Consider the following 26,023-nt stretch of genomic DNA (forward strand, 5'->3'; position numbering starts at 1 on the left):
GTCGCACTTTTCACCTGTGAGAAAAACTTCTGTATCCTCTTTAAGACAGCGATATGCAAATGGGAGAAACCACTGCTCGTAAATAAACGTGCTACCTTATATAATCACATGCAACATGACAAAAAACATGTACACTTAGCAGACACAACGACACTACGTACTCTGGGAACCGTGGCTAGCCATGTACACAAACCAAACATGGCATGGCACCTCTGCCACATAATGCAGAATGCGGGGAGAGATGGGAGCAAAGTATGTGCGAAGGTGGCAAGTGATTCTCGATTATAAAAGTATACAATGCAAAGGGCCATATGTAGGTAGCATACAAGTTACCACTTCTTAAATACCGAACTTTACCGATTCGGTATTTAAGAAGTGGTAACTCGTATGTAGGTAATCATTCGGTAAATATTACCGAATCGGAGAAATTAGGTAATTACCGAATCGGTATTTACCGATTCGGTAATGAGGCATACCTTCCCATTGATTCCTATGGGCCTGGGCCCATAGGAATCAATGGGAAGGTATGCCTCATTACCGAATCGGTAAATACCGATTCGGTAATGGGGGGGAGCACATTCAAGGGTGGCAGGGTGTCACATTGACACCCTGTTGCACCCCTGATTCCTGCATGTGTGCACATGTGGCACACATACATGCCCTAAGGGCATGTATGTCTGCCACATGGCACTATTAGTCCAGCAAAATATTGCTTTTTGCAATGAATTCGGTATTTAGCACCAACATATATTTGGTGCTAAATACCGAATTATTTTCCCTACACATCACTCATTTGAGTGTCACCTACATCTCATTTCAGGATTCGGTATTTACCGAATCGGTAAAATTACCGATTCGGAGATTTTACCGATTCGGTAAATTACCGAATCCTGAAATGTTCCCCCTACATAGCAAAAGCCTAAATACCGGTCGGTAACGGGATATTTACCGAAAATCGGCCGTTACCGACCGGTATTAGGCTACCTACATATGGCCCAAAGTGTTGAGGGAATCTGCCGGAGAGACTTGAGTATGCAGAGCACAGACATTTACATGTCAACATACACTGATGGTCTATTGAGTGAAGTCGACAGTGGACGCAACCATAATAGTACAGTCAGTAGGGAAGATTACGAAAACATAGCGCGTATGTGCCACCTCCCCCCCAAAATCTTTAGCGTAGTAGGCTGGCTCGGCGTACGCAAGGTTAGCGTAGGGGTATGAATAAAAGGCAAGTTTTTCTGGGTGTGGTTCTCTTCCGGAATGGCGAACATGTCTGTCAGGTCTGCGCAGCTTACACCGCCACGAGGCTGATGCCGTGAGCGAAGATGGCTGCGGGAATAATGCTCTCAGCCTGCTGCTACCCAGAAACCGCCATGGCCGCTGTGACGCACATATGCCACACAGTTCACCTTTTGACACCGTCGTATGTGAAAGAGGGCCCACCATGTGCCGTCAGAAGCTTTTGGGCCGAGGTCTGTGAGCTGGGAAGGCTCCTGAGATCAACGCTGGCTACCGCGACACAGGCAGACAGCGCCCAGCCTGAGGCCCAGCACTGTGAAGTGCTCTGTATACTACTAACACATTAGTCGAAGAGGTACCAACAGTGGAACGGTGTCTTGATCCCACAATGGACGATGTTAGAACTGCATCTGAGAGTGCAGATGAAGGTTCTCCTTTCAACCAGCTGTAACCAACTCAAGGTCCCAACAGTGGAACGGGGTCTTGATCCCTAAATGGACGATGTTAGAACTGCATCTGAGATTGCAGATGAAGGTACTGTTGCAGGGATTCTGCTTATACACAGAACTATGCGTAGAACCCCAGGACCTCAGTGAGTTGTGGTGTACCAGAAACTCACCTCAGAACCCAGAACCCAGTATCCGGCTAGCATAAGTGTCCCATTCGTTATCCGAGATTTAGCTCGGCGGTCCCAATGAAAAGACAACCCAGAACAAGCGACTCAGTACATACTCAGGAATGGTGGGAATCGGAAATACCTGTTCGTATATTATTCTCACATCAGTCCACAACAAGAATCAACAGAGACACGGTGAAAATAAAAAGAGTTTATTTTTATAGACCACGTGTCCTAAGATGCAGTACTTTGGCTAATACAAGCAGACAAATGATTAAAATCAAAACCATCAACATAGTTACAATTCCATAGAATATAAAAGGGGTGATCATGTTATAATGACAGTGGATACTACCACCTTCCCTTTACTAAGAAGCTAATATTATTATTAGACTAACAGAAGGTCTCTTAGGCTTGAATAGGGGACCCCATACCTCAAAGATCAGCTTAGTGAAATCACATCACAGGAGCATCAGGAATCTTCTCGCAGGAAGGCTCGTCTTCGGTCTGCATAATAAACATGATGTCTGTGATATTAAAAGCACCAACTTTCAGGTATGTGCAGCTGCTCGTGTGTTATGACTAAATAGTGGGTCGATCAACCTAGAGTGGAAAACATGCATTGTCTAACAACTCAGACTGTTTGTCACATCGTGTGCAGACCAAGGTCGCTGCGCAGAGCTCGGGATGGTAACAACAGATTGCTCTCGTGTGAGGCAAAACTCGAGTCAGCAGTTTGTTTAAGCAATAACATGTGAACGCAGTGTCATGTGCAAAAGCAGCAAGATGGCTTTCTAACTTCTAACGTGGTTATGCTAACTTAACAATGTATGTACGTATTAAGGGAGTCCTTACTACATGCCCCCTTGATCGAAGCACTACTTAGTATGCAAGAAAAGAGAGAACGCAGAGTTCAAGCGCGACAGACCAGAACAAGGCGTAACCAATTCAAAAAACACTGGTCAGTGCAGGCAAAGTCCGAATAGGAAAAAACCAACGGTGGAAAGAAAAAACAAAAAACTTCAAACGTGCCGTGGGGGGTGAAAAAATGAAAAAACGCCTCACCGGGCAGAAATGCAGTCGTACAGTGACAGTTCAAGACACGTGAGGAAAACACAGTGGACGATAGCTCACTCAATCCATGAAAGTATATGCAGCATATGTGGCCACTGCTTCCAGCAGAAAATCATTGGCACGGCCACTGAAGGTTTCAGCCATCCAGTTAATCAAAGAAAAGGAACATACATGTTCTTCTATTAGCGGAGCCTCTAGCACCATCAGAGGGCAACCAGCGTGTACTTCCAAATAACTCATATCCAAGAAGTCATATGCCGCTCTCGCGATGTCCCAATTACCCAGGATACCATGCGCCGCACCGCAGGCCATAATCCGAACACCAGAACAGGCAGACTCGTGAGACACTAAGGGCCTCATCAGTCGATCATAATCCGGGTCCGGAGACACCATGTTGGTTAAGCACAAATCCATAGGCCATTCAAAGGGACAATCTAGGCAGTGGAAGACAGGTTGCACGCAGGTGAAGTAGGAATACCGGAAGGATAATCCATATGCCAGGCTCAAAGTCGCCAACGGCAGGACACCATAGTAATCAAGCATCCTGTCACGAAGAAGCTGCAGACGGGACAGGCTGTCGTGTGGCACAGAAAGAGCAGCCATTCCGCAGGATGAAAAGTAAAAGTAGCACACCTGCCACTAGCGCCAGAATTAAAGGAACACCTCCAAAGACGCTCGAGAAAATAGAATGAAAAAATGTCGGAATCACACCAAAAATAGTTTGGAAAGAGGTCACGAGGCCCGAGCCCACAAGTTTAAAAAAATGAGCCAGGCCAGTCGTGGACGAGGCATTGAAAATTGTTTGGATCAAAGCTCCAAAATGCAGGGGGAGGTCAGTATTCAAAAGCGCCTGTACCTCAGTGCGCGTATTTGCTACGTGAAGGACAAATGTTTCCCGGGAGGAAGTCAATGGCACCTCCTTTTGGGACAATAGCGCTCTTATTCTGCTCATCTTGTTGAACTCTGCTTTCAAGGTTGGAATCGAAGGCCAGATGGAAGCATCTAGCCTCCCATGCGGGGGAGGAAACAGAACGTTATTGCAGCAGACAACCCTCTGTGATACAGTTACTATATACGGGATCCCTACTAACATCCCGCAGCAAGCTTCATTGTTTAAAATTAAATAACTACCGTTTGCAAGCAGCGTGAAAGATGGCGTAATCACTGGTACCGGGATACCTTTGAGGACGCAGGCCAAATTCGGAGCGTGTACATTACAAGCTCCGTGCAACTGAATGTGCCTACATACAACAGAATGATCAGGTGACGTTGTACATTTTTCACCCTTCAGATAAACCTCAGTACCGTCCCTTGTACATCTATACGTAAAGGGGAGGGACCAGACTTCATGTATGAAAGCGGTACCCAGCTGTTCATATCTACCCAGAGCATAGTGTTTCATACAAGAGGTAAACTTAAAAAGTGCGAACGGGAGAGTTATCAATCCGTGTAAGAGCCACACTGCGGAATCTACTTCCGCTACAGAGAAAGGTAACGGCTCCAATTTTTCAATATGTAGCAAGGAATATGTAGCATCCTTCATGGACATGAACTGCTGTTTGTCAGTAAGGTTAAAGGGAAGAAATAACGATGTTGTATTCAGATAGTCCCAAGGGACCTTCCCTGCCTTCAATGTTTGTAATGTCCATGCAAACTGCATAACAGAACGCAACTGGTTTTGACCATGATACAACACAGACATATCATCCTGCACAATATCCACAATTGAAGAAACAATATTATCTAATGTATAAATGCGAGAAGAAAGAGTGTTAATGCTGTTATCAATAACTGCTAATACTTTTTCCATATTAGCCTGATCAATAGCTCTCAATCTTGAAGCTGCCTCAATTTGCGACAGTTTCCATACTTCGTTGTAAATAGCATACGCCCATCTCCTGGATCTGCCACCCACAGGACCTTTAACAAAATCATTCAAATCTATTTTGTCATGTAATTTTGATAAATGAACTTTGACAGATGCCAAGGTGGAATGTCGCAGCCAGGACTGACATAATTTCCCTACAGAGTATGTAGTTACTGTATGTGACGACTCAAACCGGGGGTCTACGCGATCTTGAGTATACCCCGGTTTCAGCCCTAGAAAACGACGTTGACAGGTATCAGAACTGCTTTGCCAAATTAACCATCCCTCACTATTAAATTTCGAAATATTGAAAGATGAATTAGAAACTAATAACTGCAAAGCAGGAAGGGACAGATCTGTGTGATTATTCCAATTCGGGTAAGCACCCAGATCCGGCACAGAAGGCGAATTTAGTTTTTTAGAAGTGGCCAATCCGAAACAGGTGGTTTGGAAGATGGTTGCATTTAAAAACAACATATGATTTGGTACTAGACAGGCACGGTGTAAAGCTTCAGTTCCCTGAACCTGCCACGGTTTGGAACCCCAAACCGACTTAAGATCAATAGTAGCCTTCCATAGATCATAACCTTTGATTGACAACTCATCCATAAAGGACTTAGAATATAGCAATTTGGTGTGTGTCAGTCTAACCTTAGAGGCAGACTCAGGCTTAACTTTAAAATAAAAGGATGCCGGGGCTGAAACACTGAAATCAGTAAAATAAGTAAACTTATCAACTAATGTATGTGAACTGCCAAACGAGGGGGTGGGACAATGTTCCCACTGGGTAAAATTTACAAAATTTCTAAACGTATTCGCTTTATGCAGGAAGTGATTGCCATAATGTTGAAAACAATACTGTTCTGCATAATTAGCCGCATTGTCATACAAATCCTCAGCATCAAAGGCGGCATAATATTTCAAATCCGAAAACAGTGCTTCAATGGCGTGTACATCCCAATCATCAGAACGTATGTTCTGTTTAACTACATCACCCATAGAAACACGAAATACATTAGGCACATTAATGACCTCTGTAGGCCCATGAATTTGAAATTTAACTGCATCCCATGCGATTCCATCCATGACGGGCCAGGCAGTAATATTCACAAAAGTCTGGTCCCTTTTCATGATGTGGGAAGAGGAGTGGGGGGCCAAAGTTCCATTGATAAGTCTAATTGTCGATCTCTCTTTGAGATAACGGCCATCCACCAAACGGAAGAAAACTACAACAAATCCAATGGACATGAACAAAAAAATACTGAAAAGCAGCAACCAGATGTATGTCCAAGGGGCTATCAAAAAATGCCTCTTAAACAAACTTACAAAAACAGCAATGTTCAATGGGGGAGTTGAGGGCAAAGAGTTAGTGTCAAAGGAAAAACGGGACTGGCCAAGTGCTGTAGATTGTAAAACAGGCGAGGGTCCATGTGTAGGATAAGCATACTCAGTCTCTTCGGGCAAACCACCAGCCGGTGGTATCAGCAAGGGATCAGTAACTGAATGCATCTCGATGGCAACATCAGACAAGGTGGTAGAAGCAGGAACCAACGTTGAATTTCTTTGCATTGTCTGGCATGAAACTGCCGGAGTCATACTAAGAAGTATCGGCCACTCGCTGAAGTTTGACATTGTCAATAGAGATGTACCTGTTTTCTTTGCGACCAGGAAGTGGAGGTAAAATGACTGTTCTTGTACCCTGCACTCCAAGCACTGGAACTGGTGCACGATAAGAGGGGCCAAACTCCTTCTTGTTCTCCACCTTCTCACGGACCAGATCTCCAACTCGGGGTAGCCAGCCGACTACCGGAATCTGAACCTCAGCTTCAGATGTGGAGGGCAAATGTTCTTTCGAAAGAGAGTCTCTGGCTTCTTGTAGAGTCTGCAAAACAGCACAGTGATCATCTACGTCAAAGGGTGCGGTCGACGCCGCAATGTCTAGACCATCAAGGTCTGGAACAAACATTCTGATTCCGAAGAGCATCATGTACGGGGCCCGCCCACCCAGAGACCTTCTAGGGAGATTATTAAGTGCACGTTGGACGTTATACAAATGGGCTAGCCAGTTCCGGCCTGTGCCTAAAACACGTGCTGTCAATGATTGCTTTAAGTCACGGTTCATTCGCTCCACCACACTATTACCCTCAGGTCGGTAGGGAGACGAAAATTTGACTAGGACCCCCAAATTTTTCATAGCCTCCTTGTAAGCCTTAGAGGCAAACGCAGGGCCCTGATCAGAATGGAAGGTACCACACGCAAAAGTTCCCACAAAGACACGCAAATCCCTGATGACAGTCCGCGAGTCAGCACTCCTTTGTGGCCACACCCATAGAAAACGTGTGCACGAATCCACTGCAACCAAGATGTACTTGTACGCAGTATCAGAAGAAAAAGGACCGCAGTGATCTAAATAAACACAACCAAATGGCTTATTAGAGATGTACAGCTGTGTCTGTGGTGGGCGCGCAACAGTAGAAGGTTTAATCTGTTGGCAAATGTCACAATCAAGAACATATGCGCGCGCTTGTTTATATAAACCAAACCACCAGTAACGTTGTTGTAGCAGAGATATTGTAGCTGACACACCGGCGTGGGCTGACGCCAACCCCTCGTGCGCAGCTAGGATCAGTGCTGGTCTGCAGTCCGCGTTGGGAATAATTCTGTCACCAACGTCGTTAATCCTCACTAATGGGACGTTATCAGGACTTAAATGATAAATATACCAAGAGGGAAAACCCTTCGGGTAATCACCTCCCTTCTCTGTAGCAGCAATAGCTGCCAAGATGTCATCATCAATCTTACTTTTGGATCTTGTAACTGCTGCCACTAAGTATGTAGCCACTGCTGTTTTCGCTGCCTCGTCAGCTAAGCTGTTGCCGACAGCATGGACACCAAGCCGCTGGTGACCAAGAGTGTGAATAACACTTACGAGAGGGAGACGTTCTTTAAAGTCTGCCACTCGAACCCAAAGCGTTTTATGCTTAATTGTGCTACCTTTAGTGTCTCGATAATCATTCTGAGACCAGAAGTGTAAATTGTCATTGTAGGACTGGACACAGTAGAAGGAGTCACTCACTATAAGAGTAGTGACTCGGGGATCCGCAAACTCCAGTGCAAGCACCAGAGCCCGGAGCTCCGCTAATTGCGCGGTACAATCACCCAATGACTGCGTATGCACTGCATCAGATTGGAATTCACCATTTACGAATGTACCTACGACAATTGCGCAAGCCGCTGAATAAGCGTGCTTCGATCCAATTGCGGGTTGCGCAGACCCGTCAGTGTATATGACACAATGGTATTCTTCGAGCGGGCGCAAAGACAGAGGTGCCGGATGAACGAATTCATACTGCAAGTACTCTTGAGTCTGTAATGAGGCATCAAAGATGTAAGTGACATCTGGCGACGTCAGTGTTGTGGCCCATTGTATCCACCGTGGATGCAAAGCTTTAGAATTTGGTACACTTGCTTTAGTCACTGCCTCTAAAGCAGGATATGGTGTTACAACCAGAATCTGTTTCCCATGCGACAGTGCGCGTTCCTTGAGGATCGCCATCTGCACAGCAGTCAGAACCTTTTCGACCGTGGAAAAACGTAATTCAGCAGAGGTGTACAAGTGGAATTTGTACGCAATGGGGACTGTGTCGCCCTCATCAAACGTCAAATACGTGAACCCCACGGCGCCTGGTACTATTCTTATTACCAGGTTAGTGCGGTTATCACGTGTCAGCAAGTATTGTGAAGCAAGAAGGTCAGCCTGTAAAGACTGTAAAATTGCAGTGTTCTAGCTGCCAGCTAGACTTCGAAAACGAAGGTTGTACCAAGGCGTAAAGCGGCTTGATACGCTGGGAATAATCAGGAATGTACGTACGGCCGAAATTCAGAAAACCCAGCAGAGATTGTAATTTCTTCAGTGTCGTAGGAGCACTTAAGCGTGCACACTTCTCCAGAAAGTGGGGGGCTAACCCCTTACCTTCATTGTTGAGCTCATAGCCCAAAAACAACACCGTATATTCTGCGATGTGTGACTTCGCAAAATTGAATTTGTAGCCATAGTCAGCAAAACTCACGATAATATTGTCGACTCGAGACAGATGCGGCATCAGCTCATCATCCGTAAGATAGATATCGTCAACATAGGAGTATGCGTCGGGGTCTATTCTTTCTAAGGGAGAAACCACGCGAGCAGAAAAGACGCCAGGGCTATTTTTGTAACCCATGGCTAACCTTGTAAACTGTTTTTGTTTGCCGCCCGAAGTAAACGCTGTCCACTGGCTACTCAGTGTGGACAGGTTGTGGCTAAAAAAGCCATTGGAAATGTCAAGTGTCGTTTTAAACCTTTTACGCACAAGACTGTCGACCAAAGCCGAACTATGTGTATTTTGTACCGCGCAGGTCCGGCAATGGGAGTTTAGGTGCCGGTAATCCAAAACTAAACGGTACTAGCCGTCAGGCTTCGTTACAGTGAATAAAGGGTTATTCATAGGGGACACACATGTTTCAATAACACCCTGATATTCCAATTGTTCAAGGATTGCCGCGACGTGGGGTCTCGCTTCACGACGCATAGGATATTGAGGTTGAGGCTGGGGCATAGACCGCAATGGAATCTCATGGCAGGGGGACAATCTGTCCCATCCCACCTGAGTACGATACACTGCCGGCGCAAGCGCAAGCGCCCACTCCCCAGCATACACTTCAGCTTGGTCCTTAGGCACTGTGTGCGCAAAGGACGGGAGGATTACTTCCTCCCCTGTAGGAGCCTCTAAAATGAAAGCTGGGGGCCAATCTGCCTCCGCTAGGAGGATATCATAGGTGGTGGTCAGATTATCCCAAAAAATCCCTTTTATTGTACGTTGTATGTCACCCTCAATTAATAAGACTATTTCATAAAGTCTGTCAGGGGGAGCCACTCTGGTGTCAGCTGTTTCAACAGTAACCGAGATATCAGTTGCTGTCACCGCCAGAAATGGACGCAGAGCTTGACGGACTATGGTAATTTCCGCTGCGCTGTCCAGGAGCGTCAGCGCCCATGTCCGGTTCCGAAGCTGTGTCCGCACTATCTGAGGCATACCTCGCCGTCAGAGCCGCCACTTTCTTTTTCTGAAACGGGGGTCTTTGTCGTGCAAATTCGTCCTGCTTGCCTTTACCCTCAGTCTGTCGGGGCTGGTCCCGCTGTTGTGGAGCACCCTGACCTTTGCCACCGCCTCCGCCACCGGACTGTGTAGCCGATGTTTCCTGTGAAGAATGAGGAGAGCGCTGTTCAGAAACCTGAAATCTATCAGGAGACTTTATAGCAGCACGATCGCGCAGATCATAAGTGCGTTCACTACTTGACTGTAAGGGAGAGGCAGGCCGAGAGCCCTGTTTCTGTTGCTGCTGCTTTCCCTGTTGTTTAAACTGCCATTTTTGTTTTGGAAAAATTGGCCGTTCGTCCTTACCAGACGTTTCTGCCTTACCCTGCTGTTTTAGATCGGGATTCTTTATGACAGGCTTAACTCCTAAAGAGCTACGACCCAAATCCCGATATGCCTCTGCGATTATTTTCGCAAATTCCTGCGGTTTGTCCTCCTCAGCAACTCGCTTCAGTTCATTACAAACCTGGAAATGCAAAGCATCACCCTTAAGGTTTCCAATTATCATGGTAGCCACCAGGTCAAATTGACCGAGGAGCCGCATCCCTAACTCTATCGCAGACTCCGCACCATGGTTCTCTTGAACGCGTTTGATAACGGAGGGCAGCTGCAACATAGACGGAGTGCCAAAGCACTGCGCGTACGTCGCTGTAAAGACCTTGCCCCAATTTACACAATCATCTATGTGGGGGACCAAGTCTTTAGGCAAACTAATGGTGAGGATCCTGTGTTTCTCCACAGGAGAAGTATTCGGGTAAACCGCTTCTATTTTGTCAAATTTTTCAGCAAGCCAAAAGGGGAAATCATCCCTATTTTGGGGGCGCTTGCCCATAACAGAATTAACCATAACAGGACTAATGACCACCGCGTGATGATCAGTAGGCTGCCCCGCAACAGCAGGTGCCCCCGCCTGCACATTGCGCGACACGTACTGCACCAACGCCCTATATACCGTAATTAGGGCAGTGTGCAGTACACGCAACTCAGCTACCGTCACCGTGAGGTAACGGGGATGAGGCGTAAATCCGGCTAGTACCGGCCAAGTGGCCCCTGCAATTGATAAAGGGCCCATTCTTGGAGGTATAACCACATGGGGAAGGGCGCCATTAAACCAAAGAAGATGCTGCCAAGCAGATATTGGTATTTCCTGTGTCCTATACGGCGTATAGTTCGCTGGCACGGCAGCGGCAGTGTAAGAATGAAAGGTGTCATCATCCCCCACCGCCGGAATCGTCACCCAAGAGTAGAACAACTCATAGGGATGAGCCGCATCGGCTCCCACCACAAAGATGACGTTCATACCAGTGTCCGGCACCCCATACTGCGTCAAATGACGTTTCAGAGCTGCTCGGCTATGCGCCGCAATATCCACCGACATTAGGACAACACACACTTGAAACTATCAGTAGCACAAGGGTTCAATAACCTTTTTAATGATCAAGCTTGAAGGAACCTATATCAATAGACCTAGGTAGGTTTAAATCCGTCAGACTTGTTATCCGGAAACAAGAATGAGGGTGTTGTGGACAAACGCGAGCACTACTAAGGCGTTTCAACTCATAGACCAAACGTTAGGTGCGCCATGTTGCAGGGATTCTGCTTATACACAGAACTATGCGTAGAACCCCAGGACCTCAGTAAGTTGTGGTGTACCAGAAACTCACCTCAGAACCCAGAACCCAGTATCCGGCTAGCATAAGTGTCCCATTCGTTATCCGAGATTTAGCTCGGCGGTCCCAATGAAAAGACAACCCAGAACAAGCGACTCAGTACATACTCAGGAATGGTGGGAATCGGAAATACCTGTTCGTATATTATTCTCACATCAGTCCACAACAAGAATCAACAGAGACACGGTGAAAATAAAAAGAGTTTATTTTTATAGACCACGTGTCCTAAGATGCAGTACTTTGGCTAATACAAGCAGACAAATGATTAAAATCAAAACCATCAACATAGTTACAATTCCATAGAATATAAAAGGGGTGATCATGTTATAATGACAGTGGATACTACCACCTTCCCTTTACTAAGAAGCTAATATTATTATTAGACTAACAGAAGGTCTCTTAGGCTTGAATAGGGGACCCCATACCTCAAAGATCAGCTTAGTGAAATCACATCACAGGAGCATCAGGAGTCTTCTCGCAGGAAGGCTCGTCTTCGGTCTGCATAATAAACATGATGTCTGTGATATTAAAAGCACCAACTTTCAGGTATGTGCAGCTGCTCGTGTGTTATGACTAAATAGTGGGTCGATCAACCTAGAGTGGAAAACATGCATTGTCTAACAACTCAGACTGTTTGTCACATCGTGTGCAGACCAAGGTCGCTGCGCAGAGCTCGGGATGGTAACAACAGATTGCTCTCGTGTGAGGCAAAACTCGAGTCAGCAGTTTGTGTAAGCAATAACATGTGAACGCAGTGTCGTGTGCAAAAGCAGCAAGATGGCTTTCTAACTTCTAACGTGGTTATGCTAACTTAACAATGTATGTACGTATTAAGGGAGTCCTTACTACAGTACTCCCTTTGACCAGGTGTAACCAACTCTAGGTCCCAACAGTGGAACAGTGTCTTGATCCCAGAATGGACGATGTCCGATACTACGTGCTGCTTGGTTTTCACAGAACTCCCTCCGTTGAGGTGCATCAGACTCTGTGCTTCCGTAGCTAATTGCTGCACATGATTATTGGGGTTGGGTGACTGCAGTCGGTGGAGGACACCGCAGTACAGCAGGTCCGAACAGTGGAACGGGGTCTTGATTCCACAATGGACGATGTTAGAATTGTATCTGAGAGTGGAGATGAAGGTACTCCCTGCGACAAGGTGCAAGCAACTCTAGGTCCCAACAGTGGAATGGTGCCGTGATCCCACAATGGATGATGTTAGAACTGTATCTGAGAGTGGAGATGAAGGTAGTCCCTTCGACCAGGTGCAACCAACTCTAGGTATCAACAGTGGAACGGTGTCTTGATCCCAAAATGGACGATGTCCGATATTACTGGCTGCTTGGTTTTGACAGAACTCCCTCCGTTGCGGTGCATCAGCCTCTGTGCTTCCGTAGCAAACTGCTGCACATGATTATTGGGCTTGGTTGACTGCAGTCGGTGGAGTACACCATGGTACAGCAGGTTGGAGCAGTGAAACGGGGTCTTGATTCTGTGAATGAGGATGTCAGAGGTTAAAGTTTGTGATGATTTCTGTGTACCCACTCCGATCAGGTGCAACCAACTAAGGGCATGTATGAGCGCCACGTGGCACTTTTTAAAATCCAAAAAGTTCATTTTGAAAGGAAATCGCAAATTACCACCAACTGGAAGTTGGTGGTAATTTGCGATTTCTTAAGGATAATACGCACAACGTAGGTGCTTTTTACATATCATTTAAGAAATCGCAATTTGCGATTTCTTAAATGCTTACGCAAAATTAAGAAATCGCTAAATTAGCAATTCCTTAATTTTGCGATGGGATTTGGCTCATACATCCTGATTACCGATTTTTTAATCACAAACGCTGTTATTTTGCGAATTGCAGCGTTTGCGATTAAAAAATCGTTTGATACATATGCCCCCAAATTCTTCTTGGTAGTGGTAAAGAACAATGAATAACAGTGTACACAGTGGACAGCAGAGGTCGCAATTCGAATTGTTTTGATTTATTTATTGCAGAGTTTTGTGTAATTTATGTTTTATTTTGTGAAGAGGACGTGAGAAAAAGTATTCATGGAAGACTGTGCTCAGTACTGCCTTCAATTTACACTGCAGACAGCAGTGTTCACAATTCAGATCGAGTCGCTATTGTAGATGACGCAGTCCTGTAGGCAAAAGACATTTCTCCATTACCACGCATATGCATCATCACAGAGTCTGCACACAGTTTTTGTTGCTTCGTGTATGGCAAACTGGGCAGCTCAAGTCAACGCCACGTGGCTGTGGGCCCTTGCTGACCGCTCTCTGGCCTACACTGCAGACAGCAGTGTTTAAAATTTAGATCGAGTCGCTATTGCAGATGATGTAGTGTTGTAGGCAACAGACATTGCTCCTAGTACGGCCCCGTCCGCAGCACGCATCATCGCTGGCTGTGCACATGCTGAATGCTTTTGATGTGGCTATCTAAGTGCACTAGACCTGATGGACCCTTTCTGATACAATCTTTTTGTGTATTATTTCAGATCTACTGCCTGTATCTTAGTATACCACAAGTTATGGTTGTTTTATGATAGAATCTTTTCTGTATTATTTCACATCTAGTGTCCCTACCTTACTGCAGCACAAACTATTGACCCTTTTATTATTGAATCTCTGTGTGTGATCCAATGATTACTGTTGTAGTTGATGCTAGCAGCAACCATTCCCTGAGAGCTGCTTTACACTCACCCCACACGCATCCAGCACAGACGTCACTGGATAAGTGACCCTGGTAATAAAAAGGAGTCGAGCGCATGTGCCCGTACCCACTTCCACTACCTATCTGTGTCCGTGTGCTCATTATGTATGCATGATACTGCCCCTGGGCCATACCACATTACATTGTGCTGTGGACACTCGGCCCATTCTGCGAGCATTTTAGGATCGGGAGTTTTCGTCAGTGCCAGCATAATGCGTAACCCTCTGGGAATGCGCCTGACCTCCAGATATCTGTATAGTGACCGGTGTTCCCACCACTTCTGCTCTCATTAGTTTTTACAATCTTTTGAATAGTTCCCTTATATTAGGATTCCCAGTTTGTGTAGCAGAAATATGCACATTGGTAAATGACTCCCCGACCGATGAGTAGTTAAACATTTCACTCGCTGCCTCTTCTCGGCTCCTCAAAGCGTCGGAGGTCATAGTACACTGTTGTGGGCAGATATAGGATGAGACAAAAGCATTCAGGAAAATACCGCTGTCTGTGTCATACACACGCCTTCACCAGACTGATCAGCGATTTCCTACCTCTGCGGGATCCTGGCGTTGCTCGAGTCCTTCGACGCGAGCTTTGTCAACCTCGTCATGGGCAGGAAAATGTTGCGCTGGCCGGGGTCTACCGCGGCTGATCCTTACAGGTACATAAAGTGTTTCTGGTTCACGAAAAGCTGCTTCCTGCCGCTCGGCCCAGAAACGAAGGAGGGGTCCGTAGATTACCAAGCAAGCAAGCTCGATAACATAGATACAGCGTACTTTGCCAAACAAGTCCAGCTGGACAGGAACAGACGTATACAGACCCAGAAGTCAGTGCAAGGTTTTTATTTTGGAACACCCAGCACTACCGCTATCATGCGTTTCGGTCATCAGGAGGTATAGATATAGATATATATATATATATATATATATATATATATATATATATATATATATATATATATATATATATATATATATATATATATATATATATATATATATATATATATAGATAGATAGATATATAGATATATATATATATGGGTTTCAGTTACCTGATACATGTTTCACATGGTAAATGATGCGCTGTAAATACTATTTCCCACTGAAAGCTTCTGGAGTTTGAGATTGACAAGTTTAAAATCTCTGTAATGGAAATATGCACATGTGGAAATTATTTTGGGCATGCCCTAATTGAATACTGCAAAAGCTATTAGCATCAGCGCTAAAATTTAGATATGCCATTCCACCTTGGAGCTTCCGCTAACATCTTTTCCACATGCACAGCTAAACATTCTAGGGATCAGAGGTCTTTAAAATACAAGGTGGGTTTTTCATGCACTGAAATGTAATCTTAGGATACAGTGGTTCGGGGGCTTAAAATATTGTATTCTGTATTCGGTGGTACAACAGATCAGTGAGCACATGAGTGTTCTTAGGACATCGTCGTATTACATGTTAAACTTTATTTTCAGTTTCAAATTTTGCCTGAGAATGCATCTTTGAACAAATACCCGGAAGTGTGTCCCACTATGATTCTATTTGCTTTTCTCAGAATGCTTATTATCGAAGAGTTTCTCAGGAGGGTTTAGGGTCACAAGTTTTACATGATAGATTATTTGTACAGTGAGCATGTTTGAAGCGTCTCGGACTTGCATCAAATCTATGAGGCTTATTTACAAGCCTCTTGCGGCACATTTGCACAAGTGGAGCATCACTTTTGTGAAGCTCCGGAGGCACAGTGTGAAGACCCATATCTACACGGTCACGCAAAGCCACCTTACATAGCCTCGTAGATATGGAGTAAGGTAAAGCAACACAAGTCGTTGTCTTGCCTTTCTCTGAGTCAAAGAGGCATTCCATAAGCATTGCTTTGGGTGTTCCCACGCAATGTCCATGGATTTTGACATATTCCCAGATTTACAACATGGCCATTAATCTGGGAATACGTCAAAACCTTGCACCTCCCAAGAGCAAGTGTATCAAGGGGAAATGTTTTTATTTTACCTTGTTTTTTCCTGTTTGTATGTGTGCTGCATTCTGCATCACACATAGAAAGAGGAAAACACCTCCCAGGATAGTTTTTTAGCAAGAAGGTGCACTTCCTGCACAAAAACAATCCTTCCCCCAACGCAGACACCCTTGAACCATGGAGCTGGGGTGCCTACATATGCGCACAGCTGCAAAATGTGCGCTGGCACTGGCTGAACGACAAGAATGCACCATATTTTATGAATACATTGCATTCCTGCCTTTTCGAATTGGTGTAAGGCAGCGCAGCAAGAAGCCTTGTGGTGCTGCCCTACGCCATATTTCTTGCAAATATGCCCCTATGTCCTTCCATACCAATGTAAAGCTTAGCGCTATATTTCCAACTACAGGATTTATTTTCCCCACAAGAAGACGACATTACATAAATTAACAATTCTGCATTTTAAACTCCCAGACCCTGCATCAAGAGCACGAGTAGTGTGACCCATACACGTTTTTAGTTTTTGTGTTAATGGATTTTCTTGCATGCATGGCAATGTAAGTGGTTAATCTTGTAATACTGAAAACATTTACCTCATACAAAGAAGAGGCAGAAGTTATTTAGAATAATTTTGCAGTCTCACACTGTGGCCCCTGGATCTATCCCTGACGGCCACATCTCAAGATGATTCACTTCATATTGTGCTTATTACAATCAATCAATGTAACATAACATAACTCACTTTGAGGCTATGATTCCTAAACCTGTCACCCATGACTTCATACTAGGGTTCGTCCCTCTCTAAGTTTGACTGAAATAGTTAAGGTTTGGACTGAAAAGCTTTGGTCAGGGGCATATGCGCCACTAAGAACCTACGGGGTGTTGGGATCTGGAGAATACTGTGGGCCATATTTATCAAGTTTTGTGTCACCCTTGCACCACAAAAAGGGGAGCAAAGGCAACGCAAAACCTATGTGAGACTTATTATCTTGCGTGGCCCTGCATGGCTTGATAAATCTAGAGTAACCCCAGGTGAGGAGTAATGAGGTGAAATATATTTTTTCTCCTTGTTTTTCCTCTTTTTGCAGTACACATAGAAAGAGGAAAATGCCTCTCAGTATTGTTTCTGTGCAGGAAGGTGGCCCTTCTGTCACAAAAACATTCCTGCCTACAGCACAGGCACCCTTGCAACATTACACAAGGGTGCCTGCGTTGGTGCCAGACTGTCAAAAGTGTGCCTTTGTTACGCCACTGTTCAGTTCACTGGGTTACTGTGTTTTCATTAGGGGTATGACACATTCAGCTCTTGGATCAGAGTGTCCTTTAGTGTCGGTAGGTAGTAAAGTGGAGAGTGGAGAGTAGGATGTTGCTATTAGTATGGGTTTTTAGCTTGTGTACCATGTTCCTGGATTTCTTCATTGACACCGACTCAGATCCAGTGCATACATCATGTACAATATGAATGCAGCCTGTTGTAAATTGGTCAATGTTCCACAGAGTCTGACATTTCTGCAAGAAGCAGACTTCATGACCACCCTTCAGACGCTAAGCCACAGTTCAAGCGCATTTATACAGACACAACATTCTGCTCTTTGCTGTCTCTGAGAACTACAGGACTCCAGGGAAAAGCAGCCTCTATTCCCAGCTTATCTCATTGCAAGTACAACATGATCACACCGACTCTGTAAGAACTATACTGGCTCTCAAGGTCCACCTGCTTTACTTTCAATCCCTGCTTCGCTATTTACAAGATGATCCGTTTTGACACCCCAGTAGAGCTGACAACCACCATTGCAACATGAACTAAATGCAGCAGAGCAGTCTTGAAATAGGGACATGCAGGAAAGGGAAAATTTGAAAATAGGCATTCTTCTGGTCTGGTCTGAAATGCCATTCTATTTCCGATCTGTCAAGCTCCATCACTTCTCCACTTACACAGGAAAATGGAAACCAATTTCTTCAAGCAACACATCCTCAGACAGCAACCACCTGAATGTCAAGACCATCCTGCAAAAGTTTACACTCTCTTTGCATTCTGGCACTTACTTGAGTTCATTTTCAGTTGAGCTTTAAGAGAGGTGCCTACAGGAAACTTAATATGGCACCAGTCCTGAGTCCTATCTTTCTGCGCCCCTCAGCAGGATGGTCTCCGTCCCAGTGAGATGGAAGAAATATAAAAGTACAGATGGTCTGTTTTCCACATGTGGATTCCAAGTACATCAGCTAAACCAGGACAGTGAAGCTTTTGATGTCTACAGTGTAACTTGGAAACACAGGGTAAGAAATCCATGTTATTGAAAGCTACAATTATATGTTATGCATGGCCCCATCCTCAAAACCCTATTCCTCTGTGCAGTTTGGACACATCAATTTGGTTTTCACATCATGTCGCGAGTTTGATTCTTGACAAGGCAACTCAGCCTTTCTTACTTCCAGGAATGATCCGTAGATTGACATTACATTGTGTAATATTAACATCTGCTGTATTAAGACCTTCAAACCAGAAACAGTTGTGAATTTAGAATATATATAGAGGTAACCAGACACACATGTCACCAAGTTATGCCATGAAAAGTATGAGTAAGATAACAGCAGTGATGACAAATCCTCGCTGCAGTCACTAACCCTACGCAAATAAAATGACTTGCAGAGAAAATGGCACATTTAATGAGTATTACTGAATTCGAGATTATATTTTCACTTTGAGGGTCTGTACAGCAGAGGTCATTGGATTTCACTCTACAACAAAGGTAGAAACTGTTTACCTATTTATTGGGAGAGAACTCACTTTTTAGGTCGAAGCCGACCAGGCAGCGCAGTTATCTGGTTTGCTAAAGACATCTTGGGGACTTTCAGAATGCTTCCCAGGGAATGCACACAGCTCATTGCTTACCATTAGCATTGTGGTTTCTAACTCACGTTTTTTGAGCTTTCTATTTACTGGCTTTATTTGTTTTAGGCTGTCCAGGGTGAGTTTGTCTTTCCCAAGGAGCAAAGCCTTTTCACACCAACTCCCCTTGTACTTTTCCACCTGTGCTCCTTTCTGTAAACAGACCTGTACATCTTGTTCTTATCATGTCACATTTGCTGTGCGTTCAAAGACAGAAGTCAAATGTCAGGCTCTGTCTTCCAAGAGAGCTTGGTGTTTACTTTTCTTTTTACCACTTCAAAGTGAGAGGATATATGTGACAATCTTGCTGGATGCTGTGCTTTTTCCTTGCACACAACAACATTTAAATGAACTGTGCAAGTATCTCACAAAGTATACAAATTAGGAATGCATAAATGAAGTGCATTTTGTTTGTTTATTTTGAAGTGTGTTGAAAACAAATGCTTAAATATGACCATGGCATACTAGGTGATGCCATTTCCACACATTATTGTTAGTGTGCTGTATAGTTTCATTAGTAAAACAGCATCTCTTTGCAAATGTAATTGTCATTTCAATTGGAAATGTGCTGTCTTTAATGGCAGTGTGCTACCACACATGGCATTCTCCTCTCCACGCCTCTCCACTTTACTCTTCACCACTCATCTCCACGCCACTGCACTCAACTCTGTACCACTCCAATAGACACCCTCTACCCCACTGCATTCTGTACCACTTCCCTCTTCTCCACTCTGTACCACTTCTTTATATGCTGCTGCACTCTATGCCACTTCACTCTACGTCTTTCTACTCTACTGTGCACCACTCTACTCTGTGCCAATGCACTCTTCACCATTGAACTCTACACCACTCTAGTCTAAACCACACCAAACTACTCTGCACAAATCCACTCTATGCCATTTCACTCTATGCCACTCTGCAACACTGCACTCTATGCCACTGTACTCTTAGTTAATACACAGTGCGCCAATGTACTTTACTCTGTGACACTCAAATCTACGCCCCTGCACTCTATGTCAATCCACTGTAGGCCACACTAATCTACTCCGCACCACTGCACTCTGTCACTGAACTCTACAGCACTGCACTCTACGCCACTTTACTCTCTGCTGCTGTACACCACTCTACTCTACGTGACTACCCAGCATCACTCTACTCTAAGCTATTGCACTCTACTTTGATACAATCTACTCTATGTCACTGCACTCTACGCCACTCAACTCAACCCAGCCTCACAACACTCTATACCGTTGCACTTTATGTCACTCTACTATAAACCACTGCACTCTATGCCAATATACTCTACACAACTGCAGTTTATGTCACTGCACTCTATGCCACTGCACTCTACACCAATGCACTCTACAACGCTGCATTCTACAATGCTGCATTCTCCAACACTGAACTCTATGCCACTCTACTCTGCACTACTGTACTCAATTCCAATGCACTCTATGCCATTCTACTCTGCACCACTGCACTCTGCTATTCAACACTATAATATAAACCACTGTATTCTAAAATACGGCACTGTACACCTCTGAATGAATTCTATGCTGTTGCACTCTATGCCACTATACTCTGTAACCCTCTACACCAATGCATTCTAGACCAGTCCACTCTATTCTATGCCACTCCACTCCAACGCACTACACAGCACTCTATACCACTTCACTCTACTGCACTCTACTCCAGTGCACTCTACTCTGCACCACTGTACTCAATGTTACTGCACTCTAAGCCACTCTACTCAGTACCACTCTATTCTACGTCAAAGCACTCCACCAATACACTCTATGCCAATGCACTCTATGACACTCTACACTGAAACACTGCACTCTATGCCACTGAACTCTATGGCATTTTACTCTGCTCTTATGCCAATGCCTTCTACGTTAGTGCACTCTAAGTACCCTATTCTGCATTACTGCACTCTATGCCACTGCACTCTGCATCACTCGACTCTACACCACTCTATGCTACTGAAACCTCTGCCACTCTACTCTACTCTACACTACTGCTCTCTATGCCACAGTCCACTATTCAACTGTACTCAGTGCCACTGTACTCTACACTACTGTACTTTACACCATTGCACTCCATGCCTCTCTACTCTGCACCACTGCACTCTGTGCCACTGTACTCTACCATGCAGCACTCTAATCTACACCACTACATTCTACAACACTGAATTGTACGCCTCTAAATTATATGCCACTGCACTCTATGTCACTATTCTCTGCAACACTTTATGCACCAGTCCACTCTACTCTGCGCCACACCACTCCACTTCACTGCACTCTCCTTTACACTACTGTACTGATTGCCACTCTACTCAACACCACTCTAATCTGCGCCATTGTACTCCATGTCACTGCACTCTGCGCCAATGTACTCTACGTCAATGCACTCTACAACGATGCAATCTACGACACTCTACCCCGCGCACATGCATTCTACGCCCCTGAACTCTATGCCATTCTTCTCTGCACCACTAAATTCTATGCCACTGCCCTCTATGCCAGAGCACTCTATACCACTTTACTCAACGTCCCTCCTCTATTCGCCACTGCGCTCTACGGCACATTTTACTACTCTGCACCACTCTATGCCATTCGTATCTGCACCACTCTATGCCACTACACTCTGCCCCACTCCACCCTGCACCACTGCATTTTATGTCACTGCACTCTACTGTGCACTATTCTAATCTACTCCACTACGTTGTATGACACTGCATTGTATGCCTATGAATTCTTTGCCTGTTTTCTATGCCACAGCACTATACCTCACTATACTCTGCAACACTCTATGCCAATGCGCTCTACACCAGTCCACTCCACTCCACTCTACTGCACTACACTGTAGAGCACTCTATGCCATTTCACTCTACTCTCCACAACTGTACTGAATGCCACTGCACTCTGCACTGCACTGCACCACTCTACTCAACACCACTCTACTCTATGCCACTGTACTCCATGCCACTGCACTCTACACCAATTCACTCTACGTCACTCTACTCTGCACTACTGAATTCTATACCAATGCCCTCTATGCCAGTGCACTCTACACCAATGCACTCTACGCCACTCTACTCTGCACTACTGAATTCTATACCAATGCCCTCTATGCCAGTGCACTCTACATCACTCTACTCTGTCCCTCCACTCTTTGCCACTGCACTCTATGCAATTGCACTCTACTGCACTATATTCTCCTCTGCACCACTCTATGACACTCTATTCTACACCACTCGACTCCACTGCACTCTGTACCACTATACTCTGCACTACTCTACTCTATGCCACTGTATTCTATGTCACGCTGCTCTACTCTGCACCAGTTCACCGCGCACCATTGCATTCTGTGCCACAGCACTCAACAATACAACACTTTAATCTACGTCACTGTATTTTTTTATGCCTCTGCACTCTATGCCACTGCTCTCTACACCACTATACTCTACGACACTGTACGCCAATGCACTGTACACGAGTCCACTCTACTCTATGCCACTTCACTAAACGCTACTGTACATAACTCTGCTCTGTGCCACTCCAATACACAACACTCTAGTCTACCAACTCCGCTCTACAACACTCAACTTCACTCTTCGCTATTCAACTCTACAGCACTTCATGCAAATCTCCTCTACACCATTAACTTTTAGCCATGCTGAACAGCAGCCACACCAGTGTACAATATTGCTAAAATACTTTGTCAAAGCCAATAGCTCTTGCATAGGTGAGACTATTGTCATTGTCAATTCTTGTTTTTGGAAGGGATATGATGCAGAAGCACAAACTTATGTTTTTTTTCTGGAGATTGTCCTTTGTAAGCGACATTGTGCAGTTATTTTACTTGAATAATTTACGAGTTGCAATAACCAGGTATAATTATATCTGTCTTCTTTATCTCTCCTTATGCTAGGGGAACCTTCACACTGACAGAAACTGTGCCAAGGAAGCGAATTACATCGAAAAACAGTAAGAATAAGCAAAAGCCATTTAGACGCACTTTGAAACGGAACTTTCAACATCTTGGAGAGGCGCCAAAGCATTAGGAATGAGTGTGATGAAAGCCTATCAAAATTGTCTAAACATGACAAAATAGCAGCTGAAGTAGTAGTTAACTGTCTGAGGGCAGAGATAAATCCTCTCCTTTGGACGCTTCGGCAAATAAAAATGACATATGTTTCCAGGAGTGTTGGTGAGATGTGAAAACGAGGCTCTTTGTTGATATATATTCAACATTAGGAGCCGGACACTTCTGACTTTTACGAGCGCTACAAACTGATTGGCGCTATTAATCTTGGTGAAACTATCTTTTCTGACTGGACAACTTCCAGCTGACTAGCGAAAAGAGATTTTCATAGAGGAGCAAATATAGACATTTTTAGAACTGAAAGCAGACATTTTGGGATATATTCATCATGTTGGTGCAATAAAGCACAGTAACCAAAGTTGCTTTGCTGCTTTGGATCAATGGGAAAGACAAAAAGTAGCACCTTATCTATATAGATATGGCGCTTTTTATGTCTCCGCCAGCACTGGCGCACTTTGGACTGCCCTGCACCAATGTAGACACCCTTGCACCATAATATAAGGAAGCGTACATTCTGTAAAGCATAGGTTTTGTATTGAAGGGGGCCCTTCCAGTACAAAAACTATGCTTAAATACTTTCCCCACTTTGTATATGTGCTGTAAAGTGCAGCACACATGCAAAGATTGAAAGATTTGAGAGAAGAAAACTTTATCTCAGACCTTATGCCTACCTCAAGGAGGCACACATTTATCAGTTTTAGGCACCAATCAATGTCTACCTATCTTAGAAGAAAGGGATCTGTGTCAAAACCACTAGATGGTTGAATGGGAACGCCCATGTATCAGCCGTGGAACTTCCTTTGACACAAAGTAGCTCATAACAATACTCTGCATTACTTTAGGTAACTTTCCCAAGCAAATCAGGATTTGCATTGGAAAAAAATTGCCAAAACAACATTTTGAGCTGGATTCCCGAGTGACACAAAAGTGTTGATAAGTTTCCGTCATTGTGAAGCAAGAGAATTGGGGACACACATATGGTGCTGATGTAAAAAAAATTCTCACCTTCAAGAGCAGGTAATAGAGGGATTTTCCCCAAATGGTTAAGTACTATCGAGGTTCACAGAATGAATACTCATTGCTCTGCTGTTAATTACTGATGTGATTCAACATTTTAATCACCTTGTGAAAGGTTTCTTAAGTTTCTGTTCATGTCACTCTCTGGATCATGGGTCTTGGAGACTCAGAGACTATGCCCATAGCTACACTGTTCTTTGTGCTGTTGGTGATAAATAGATAAATCGAAAAACTTCGCAATCCTAAAATGACACATACATAACTTGCAAACAAAGACACAGATTCACATATACGTACACACACACGTTCACAAACAAACACACACAGTTATATCCTATCGAGGTTCCTAGAACATCTCACAAACATTTATCACAACACCTACATACCATCTAGTTGGCTACTACATTGCTTCAAGTTGCACTTGTCACAGCGTTTAATATGAACGAACAATCAGTGGAGCACTTGAGACTTAACATCTTGCACAAACCAACACAGTTCAAGTATGCCACACATCCAGCTGAACTGGATCAGCTTTAATCCCTTGGCAAAGGGCATGCTGGAAATCTAAAATGCAGAAGCCATCAGTGAATGACGTCTCAGACACTATTTGATATGACAGCACCACCCAACCATAGAGAGACCAGAACACAATACCCAGAACAAATTATCAAAGAATGACTTGAATCCAGTCTGCATGGCAAACCCTGCAATTACATTTGGACACCCGTGGCTCGTGCAGGTAAGAGCGGGGAGCGGGGGGTGCAGGATTTCATTGGATGATGATGAGGGAAAATTAATTATTTATTTAATTTTCCCTCCTCATCGTCCGTCGAAATCCCCCCATCACCTGGCCCCACCACTCTTACCTGCACCGGCTGCGGTTGCATATGGAGGCATCCGGAGACAACCAAAAGCACTAGGGGGCATACTCATGGCAGACTATACTAGTCCCAACAACAACACAACAGAACATAGCCTTCACCCATTTTAATTGTACCAGGATCTGACTGCTCCATCCATTGTCCTGAGTTGCCTGTCTATGGTGTGTTCCCTGCCACTGCAGACATCAACTAAGACCAGAACATTGTTCATCAAGGGTGAAGGTTCTCTTCTGCCCTCTGAGCCTCGATTAACTTCCAGTAACTATTCCCACTACCTACATCTCTGTTTTCCAGTCCATCAACGTCACTCTCCTCAGTTCTAGGAATGGGATTGTGAATATCACTTTTGCTCCTAACCATTCTGGCTCTTCATCACCTCCGGTCTCTTCAAATCTACCTATACTGTGCCTCAAGATTTTTAGGGTCACACCACGTAGATTCTTTCATGTATTACCCTCGTTACCTTTTTGGAGAAAATCAAAGCTGTCAGGTGTTTCTCAGGCTTGTCAATGTTCTATACACATATGAAATAAGGGGTCTAGGAGTCAAACTAACCTGTAAGAGAATTTCTTACATCGAAAGGTAATATTGCAGAGCCCCATCCGAACCACTACATGCAAATATTATAGGAATTTACAATGTATTAGAATTGAATATGTGTAATTCCTGACCACAGCCTGCGAACAAGAATTTTCATCACAATCATAAACGTCTCTGCAACTATAAGTGAAATGCACCCTCCTAGATGTACCCTCACACATCCCTAACATGTTAATACAATTACCAAACTATAATAGGCAAACACATTTGCATATTTGTATTAGCATATTCATGAGTTAT

Source organism: Triturus cristatus, chromosome 7 (assembly GCF_964204655.1).
Source record: "Triturus cristatus chromosome 7, aTriCri1.1, whole genome shotgun sequence".
In the NCBI taxonomy this organism is placed as follows: Eukaryota; Metazoa; Chordata; class Amphibia; order Caudata; family Salamandridae; genus Triturus; species Triturus cristatus.